The sequence below is a fragment of the Lolium perenne genome, chromosome 4 (assembly GCF_019359855.2).
Source record: "Lolium perenne isolate Kyuss_39 chromosome 4, Kyuss_2.0, whole genome shotgun sequence".
Lineage (NCBI taxonomy): Eukaryota > Viridiplantae > Streptophyta > Magnoliopsida > Poales > Poaceae > Lolium > Lolium perenne.
In genome coordinates this window covers 394,317,917-394,325,463 of record NC_067247.2, presented here as the reverse complement: position 1 = coordinate 394,325,463, position 7,547 = coordinate 394,317,917, and the positions used below count along the sequence as shown (strand labels likewise).

The following is a 7,547-nucleotide window of genomic DNA, read 5'->3' as shown; positions in this document are numbered from 1 at the left end:
TAGATCTATGCCTAGTGATGAAAAGAATTTAGAAGTTGAAAAGGCCACTAAAAACTTTATGCAAATGCAATATGAGCAAAATAAAGTGTTCACTAAAACCATGGAAGAACAATCTGGTATGTTGAAGAATATTAGTCATCAACTTGAGAATTTAAATAGGGAAATTTCTGGTTTGCAAGTCAAAATTTCAAATGATGAAACTAGTATTTCCTCCTTATCAGAAACACATACTTCTTTGATTAATAAAATGGTTGCTAAACCTATAACTATGGATGAAAATCCCTTTGCTACTGCAAATGCCATTCAAGTTAGAATTGATGAAAATGTTAGGATATTGGAGGAATTGCATGCTAGGTGGGAAAGAGAAGATGAAATTGCTAGAAACAATAATTTGACTAAAGTTTGTACCATCACCACCACCAGTAGTAATGATGTTTCAAATGCTAGCCACTCTCCTACTATTAATAGTAAAGTAAATGGTGTAGGAAAAGTCCCCGCTCCTTCTTCAAAATTGCCTAGAACAACTAAAACAGCTCCTGATAAGTGTGCTGAAATTTTTCGGAGTATTGGAGACAAGAGTCCTTTTACCTTTGATAAAAATGACTTTGATTTTGATGATTGCAATATCTCTGAAGTAATTAAATTCTTACAAAAGCTTGCTAGAAGTCCTAATGCTACTGCTATAAATATGGCTTTTACAAAGCACATTACAAATGCTCTTATGCAAATTAGAGAGGAGAAATTAAAACGCGAAGCCTCTATTCCTAAAAAGTTAGAAGATGGCTGGGAGCCCATCATTAAGATGAAAATAGATGGTTTTGATTGCAATGCTTTATGTGATCTTGGTGCAAGTATTTCTGTTATGCCTAGAAAAATCTATGATATGCTTGAATTGCCACCGTTGGAAAAATGTTATTTGGATGTTCATCTTCTTGATATTGCTGCAAAGAAACCTTTGGGGAAAGTTGATAATGTTATTATTATGGTTAACAATAACCTAGTCCCCGTTGATTTTGTTGTTTTGGATATTGAATGCAATGCTTCTTGTCCAATTATTTTGGGAAGACCGTTTCTTAGAATTGTTGGTGCTGCTATTGATATGAGAGATGGGATTATTAAATATCAATTCCCACTCAAGAAAGGTATGGAACACTTCCCTAGAAAGAGAAAGAAGTTATCTTATGACTACATTATTAGAACAAATTACGATATTGATGCTTCTTCACTTGATAATACTTGATGCTCGCACTTTTTCTGCGCCTAGCTGAAAGGCGTTAAAAAAAAGCGCTTGTGGGAGACAACCCATGTTTTATTTACAGTAATTTTTCTTTTTGTTGAGTCTTGGAAATTATTACCTCTGTAATAACCTCTCTTTATCATTTTTATTTCGTTTTTGTGCCAAGAATAGCCTCTAATAGGAAGAAAGTAAGATTTGGGAAAGTTGCTGTCCTGAAAACAAATTATGTGCTGTTACCATAAAAATTCTTAAAAAAATCCGGAGAGGAATTTTGAGCTGTACTTTTTATGCATATGCCCCAGGTTATTATCTAACTTTCGTTAGTTGACCACTTTTCGAGATAAGTAACAGAGGATTTTCAAAAAAAATCGATCTTTACCTGCTGTTCTGTTTTGACGGATTTCTGCACTATTTGCATTTGCCTCTTAAATCTCTTTCTTTTTTAGTTCTTTTGATCAAAGAGCTTTTTGAAAGGTTGCTACAGTATCTTATGCTTTAATAGATGCTTGATATATGTTAGTACTGAACCCAAATGGATTTGTTTATTTTGATTGTACTAATGCTGCTAATGAAGAATTGTGGTGAAGTTTTGTATGAAGAAAGTTTTCAAGTGTAGGGAAAGAAGAATGATGTGATAAGATGAAGAATGGACAAAATCTCAAGCTTGGGGATGCTCCTGCACCCCAAGAAATATTCAAGAGGTACAAGCGTCAAAGCTTGGGGATGCCTTGGGCATCCCCTCTTCATCAACAAAGCAACAGGTCATCTCTCTATGCGCTATATTTTTATTGCTTCATACGCTATGTGTTGTTCTTGGAACTATGACGCCCCAAAACCGGTACCATGAGGATCCCAGCGAATCTGCCGAAATCCGCACGATATCGATTCTAAGACGTCCTCCGACATGACATGCGCGACGGATCACACACGTGATGCCGGAGGAATTAACACGAGCGGTAACATTACAACAGGATCCCAATAGAGCCCACAAGAAACAGATATATTACAACAACGACTCCAACGAGTCAAGATACAAATATACAAGATCCAAATCATACAGAAATGTCGAATACGTCCGAGTACGGACAAGATGCAAGTTGGACTAAGAGTCCTGAAGATAACCAGTGGCGTCCATAACCCTGCCCAGGCCAAGCCGGAAGGGTAACCTCGCTAGCGTCGTTCTTCATCGTACCGATCTTCATACCTGCCCGGTTATGTCCCAAAGCAGCAATAAGTACGGGTTCATACTTAACAAGACTTCAAGACGTATAAGCATTCGTCAACCAGTCGTCCTTTGTACTTGAGGCACGCAGGGGACTTAGAGGACGCAAGAGAAACGTCATAGGCAATATGGTGGGGTTAAGCGGCAGCGCGCAAGCACTAAAAACCTATAGAGACACTCTACCACATTCGTTTACCAGAGAAGGGGAGAGAGCGCATAAACTAACAGTTCTATACTTTGCAGACATAACACAGCCGATGTGTTCCCCCCTCGCAAGGAAGTACTTACAAGAGCACTCACACGGTTGACAAGTTTTAACCATTTATTATTGAAGTTGTGCTAACTTACTACACAAGTTATTATTAATGAACAACAGGTGTAAGTTATCTATGGTCGAGTCATACAGCTCCAAGTCGTCCATAACCGTGGACAAGGCTTATCGATAAGATGTAACCCTGCAGGGGTGCCCAAATGTGCCCACACGCACGATCAATCCAACCTGGCGAGGGAAAGATATCACGACTCGCACTCTCCTTCATGACAACAATGTCCAGGAAGCCACCTAACCAAGTTGAACCCAAATCGAAGTCCGGCCGTATCTCCGAAGCGGACTTAGCTGTTTGAGTCTACGGCTAAGTCAGTTCCTAGGAGATGCACATTGGATCAGAGCTCACTCTAGGGAGATGACCAATGACCTCACTCTTTCGGATACCGCTTAACATCGTATCCCACCTATACGTGCGTACAAGAACAAGGGGATACAAGGCATATGGCTTCCCCAAAAGTAACAGAAGGAAACAAGCTTGCACGCACGCATCAAAAAGGAAACGTTACAATCTAGTTGTGGCCACTGGACAAAGCTGTAGATTCCGGTAGTGGTCGAGGGGAGACCCATAGGCATACCCACGTGTGGTTAGAGCGCTCAGTCTCGGAACAGATAACAGGAACTCGGGTCCTAAGCTTTAAAGAAACACAAGTGAGCCGTCATAAAACGATCAGCTGACCCACCGATGCCTCCGCTAACAACTATTAACAAGTAACCATGATACCCTCAACAGATATATCCATAAACCATGTGTCATGATTCCCAACTGATAACCCAATAAGATAGCGATAACGGTAACACGATATAAACAGCACTAGCATGCACTACGACTCACAAGGCAGACCCGATAACCAAACAATAGCTGTAGGAGGTTGGTGGAGGCAATATGGGCTGCTTGAGGTAACAAGTGGAAGGGGCACGTGACAAGAACGCAACTTAAGGATAGCATAAGGGAGGAGGCAAAATAAAATAGGTGAGCGACTCCTGCAGAGACAGGAGTTTAGGAAATGCTTGCCTGTTAAAGGTTGCCGAGGAACATCCGGAGAACTCGTCGTATCTCACAACACCACTTCGCGATCCTATCCGGGAAGACGCAAATGCTGGAACACACACAACGGATGAAAGTCTTACTACTACGGATAAAGAAGATCCAGCATAATCAAATGCAGGCATGCATGACATGGCAACGATGATGCGGTGCAACTTAACCATATTAAGCGGAGTCGGAGCCCCGGTCAAACAATTATTAGGTTCGAGTTGCATTTCTACCGGCAAAGTTAAAGGTTGCTTAACATGGCATAACATGGCAGGGGTGATCTACTTCAATGTTAAATGGAGCGGGGAAACCTTAGCCGGTAATTTCCAAATACTCCACGCTAATTATTAGATGCGATGCAAACTACAATGGCACGACATGATACGAAATGCAAACAAGCATATGGATGTCATATTCAAATCCCTTGTATTTTTCTGATCAAAGTTCATATACAAAACATTTGCATTTGAGTCAGTATTCAAATAGTAGTAACAGATTTGTATAGCAAAATAAAGAAAGGAATAGACAGGAGGGATCTTGACTGGAATGGTGGGATAGCCTGTGTCGCTAGATGGTGCTGGGACGTATTTGTCAACAAAACAGCTTATTTGTTTGAACGGATTGGAAACTGATCCTAGGATCTGCTGAGGGTGGATCGAGTGGCTAGCCAAGTGAGCTTAAAGCTGGTTTATTTGAAACTGAACAGACAACAGCTAGTGTAAAGTGACAGCCCAGTCATCTGAATTTTTAACTGACGAAAAGAGCAGGTGTTAACTGAAACTGATCAGATATACAAAGAAAAGGAAAAAGGGGTGCGTCTCGTGGGATTTGGGAATGGGCATGATGAAGTGCAGCGAGCAGCCAGCCAGCTGAGCTGAGATCGATCGGTGATAAGGTGCAGACGCGCGGCCACTTAAAGTATGCAGAACGACCTTGCGGATAGAGCCGGCGACAGTGACCAAGGACTAGGGTGCGCGTGTGGTGGAGCAAGTGCATGTGTGCGTGTGGCGGCAACAGCAGTACAACGGCGCGCAGGGTCAAGCTGGACTTGACGATGGCGTCGACGTGGTGACAGGAAACGAGCGGGGAAAAAGGGGGTTCGGATGTGGTGCTCACCACGGGCTTGATGGTGAAGCCATACGTGCTCTGGGACGAAGACGACGCCGGAAGAGGAAGAAAGCACAGGGCGTTCGTGTACTGGACACGCGTCGCGGCCAAGGAAGTTGGGAACATTCCCGCGCTCTGGTTCCGTGTGCTTCACACGTGAAGACGAAAACAACCTTGAAGAAGCTCCTGGCGCGAGGATCTTGGCGAAGACGAAAAGAACCAAGGGGTAAAGGAACTCGCGCAGCCGGCGTCCATGGCGAAGATAACCTCGATCAGAAAAGGGCGACAGTTCCGTCAGAACTTGGCGACGCCGAACAATGAGAAAATAGGATGGGCAAGAGGGGAAAAGGGGTGCCGTCTCACCAGGAAGCTGATGAACACCTCGGCTGGGGCGGATGAGGTCGGAGGCGGCCGGAAACTTCGCTGGAGCGCAGCGGTCAGAGATAAAGACGGCGACCTTCACATCAATTGGAGCGGAACCAACTCGATTCGTTTGGGGATATTGACGAGGGCGATGAGGCGCAGCTCATGGTGGTCTCGTCTTGGCGACGGACGCTCTGGAACGATGGCGCGACGGTGGACTGCCGCGGCGGTGCTCTTTCGCTGCTCTCAGAGAAAGGAGAAAAAGGTGCGGAAGAAAAGGAGAGTGGCGGCGGCCAGAGGGAAGGAAGATGGATGCGAGCTAGGTTTTCGTGGGGATCAGAAGGATGGGAAGGGGAGTGGTTGAGAGGAGGCGTTGTGGAGCGGCTGAGTTGAGCACGAGCACGCTCCTCTCGTGCCATGCCCACACGAAGACGACAAGGAGGGAGCTAAAGCCTGGGCTGACTTGGTCTGTATTGCGTCCCTGGCTTGTTTTCTTCTTTCCCTTCTTATGAATAGCTCCAACCTTATTTTCTTTTTCTTGCTGAAATTCTTGGACAAGAAGAGGATGATGGGATGTGTTCTGGAAAAGATTTGAAAGGCTTCATTACATTTTAAAACAGTTTTGCAAAACTTTAAAAAAATATTGGTTTAGTAAAATAAGAAGCGGAAGGTAAGATTTTATAAACGTAGGGGTATTTTCAAAACCAAAATAAGATTTTAAATTAAATATTTATTTTTAGAGATTTTTTTTAATGGAACACACAAGGTGAGAGATGAATGATGCCATGATTATGCACAAAGAAAAATAACAAACAAAAATCTAATAGGGGATTTTTCCTGGGTCGCTACAATCGACACCACTAACAAGGAACCTCGCCCCGAGGTTCCGCGTCAAGCCAAGGGGGAGTTGGTTAAACTATCGAGTCTTCTTGTACCATGTTGACAATCACCTGACCTCGAGGTGGAACCTTCTTCTGGCGAAGTGTTGATTTTCTCGACACCACTAACAAGAGTTCTTGCTCCACGTAGATTGGCGATACCACTAACAAGAAATCGTTGTTCCGCTATCGATGATGCGCTTCTGTCGGGATCCCCGAAGATCGGACATGATAGGTGAGGGGTGATACGTCTCCAACGTATCTATAATTTCTGATGTTTCATGCTTGTTTTATGTATCATTGTCACATGTTTTATATGCATTATACATCATTATTATACATTTTCTGGGACTAACCTATTAACAAGATGCCACAGTGCCAGTTCCTATTTTCTACTGTTTTTGGTTCCAGAAAAGCTGTTCGGGCAATATTCTCGGAATTCGACGAAACAAAAGCCAAACCTCCTATTTTTCCGAGGGACACACGGAGCCAGAAGGGCAAGCCAGGGGGAGGCCCACGGCCTCCTCCCCATGCAGCCGCGCGGCCAGGCCCACAGGCGCGCCGGCATGTGGGGAGCCCACCTCGGGACTCCACAGACATCGCCCCTTTGCCTATTTATTCCCCCACGACGCGAAAACCCGAGATATATCGATCATACTCCAGAAAGACTCCCGGAGCGCCGCCGCCATCGTGAAACCTAGTTTCGGGGGTCAGAAGTTCCTGTTTCGGCACCCTGCCGGGACGGGGATCGACCCCCGGAGCCTTCTCCATCGACGCCACCGCCTCCATCATGCTCCGTGAGTAGTTCCCCCATGGACTACGGGTTCTAGCAGTAGCTAGTTGGTACTCTCTCTCCCATGTACTTCAATACAATGATCTCATGAGCTGCCTTACATGATTGAGATCCATCTGATGTAATCGGTGTTGTGTTTGTTGGGATCCGATGAATTGTTACATTATGATCAGTCTATCTATAAAGTTTGTGAAGTTATTGTTGCTGCAATCTTGTTGTGTTTAATGCTTGTCACTAGTGCACGAGTGGCATGATCTTAGATTTAAGCTCTATAATTATTGCTTAGATTGTATCTATAAGTTGTTTGCACATGTCTATGTCCGGAACCCGAGGCCCCAGAGTGACAGCAACTGGGATAACTGGAGGGGATGGCTTAGATATGAGGATCACATGTTTTCATCAAGTGTTAATGCTTTGCTCCGGTGCTCTATTAAAAGGAGTACCTTAATTACCAGTAGTTTCCCTAGAGGCCCGGCTGCCACCGGCTGGTAGGACAAAAGATGTTATGCAAGTTTCTCATTGCGAGCACGTATGACTATATATGGAAAACATGCCTACATGATTAATAAATTGGATGTTCTGTCTT

At 44.0% G+C, this 7,547-nt stretch overlaps 1 long non-coding RNA gene across 2 annotated transcripts; it reads right to left on the bottom strand.

The window, feature by feature from the left end:
- Positions 1–1,997: 1,997 nt before the first annotated feature.
- On the bottom strand, positions 1,998–5,977 carry LOC127297543 (uncharacterized). Of its 2 annotated transcripts, XR_007849226.2 has the most exons (4): positions 5,291–5,977; positions 4,937–5,194; positions 3,800–3,884; positions 1,998–2,441 (listed from the first exon to the last, which is right to left on the bottom strand). It is a non-coding gene; the product is annotated as an uncharacterized lncRNA (long non-coding RNA). The 2 variants fall into 2 exon arrangements; XR_011744180.1 differs by having other exon boundaries at positions 4,937–5,969.
- Positions 5,978–7,547: the final 1,570 nt, after the last annotated feature.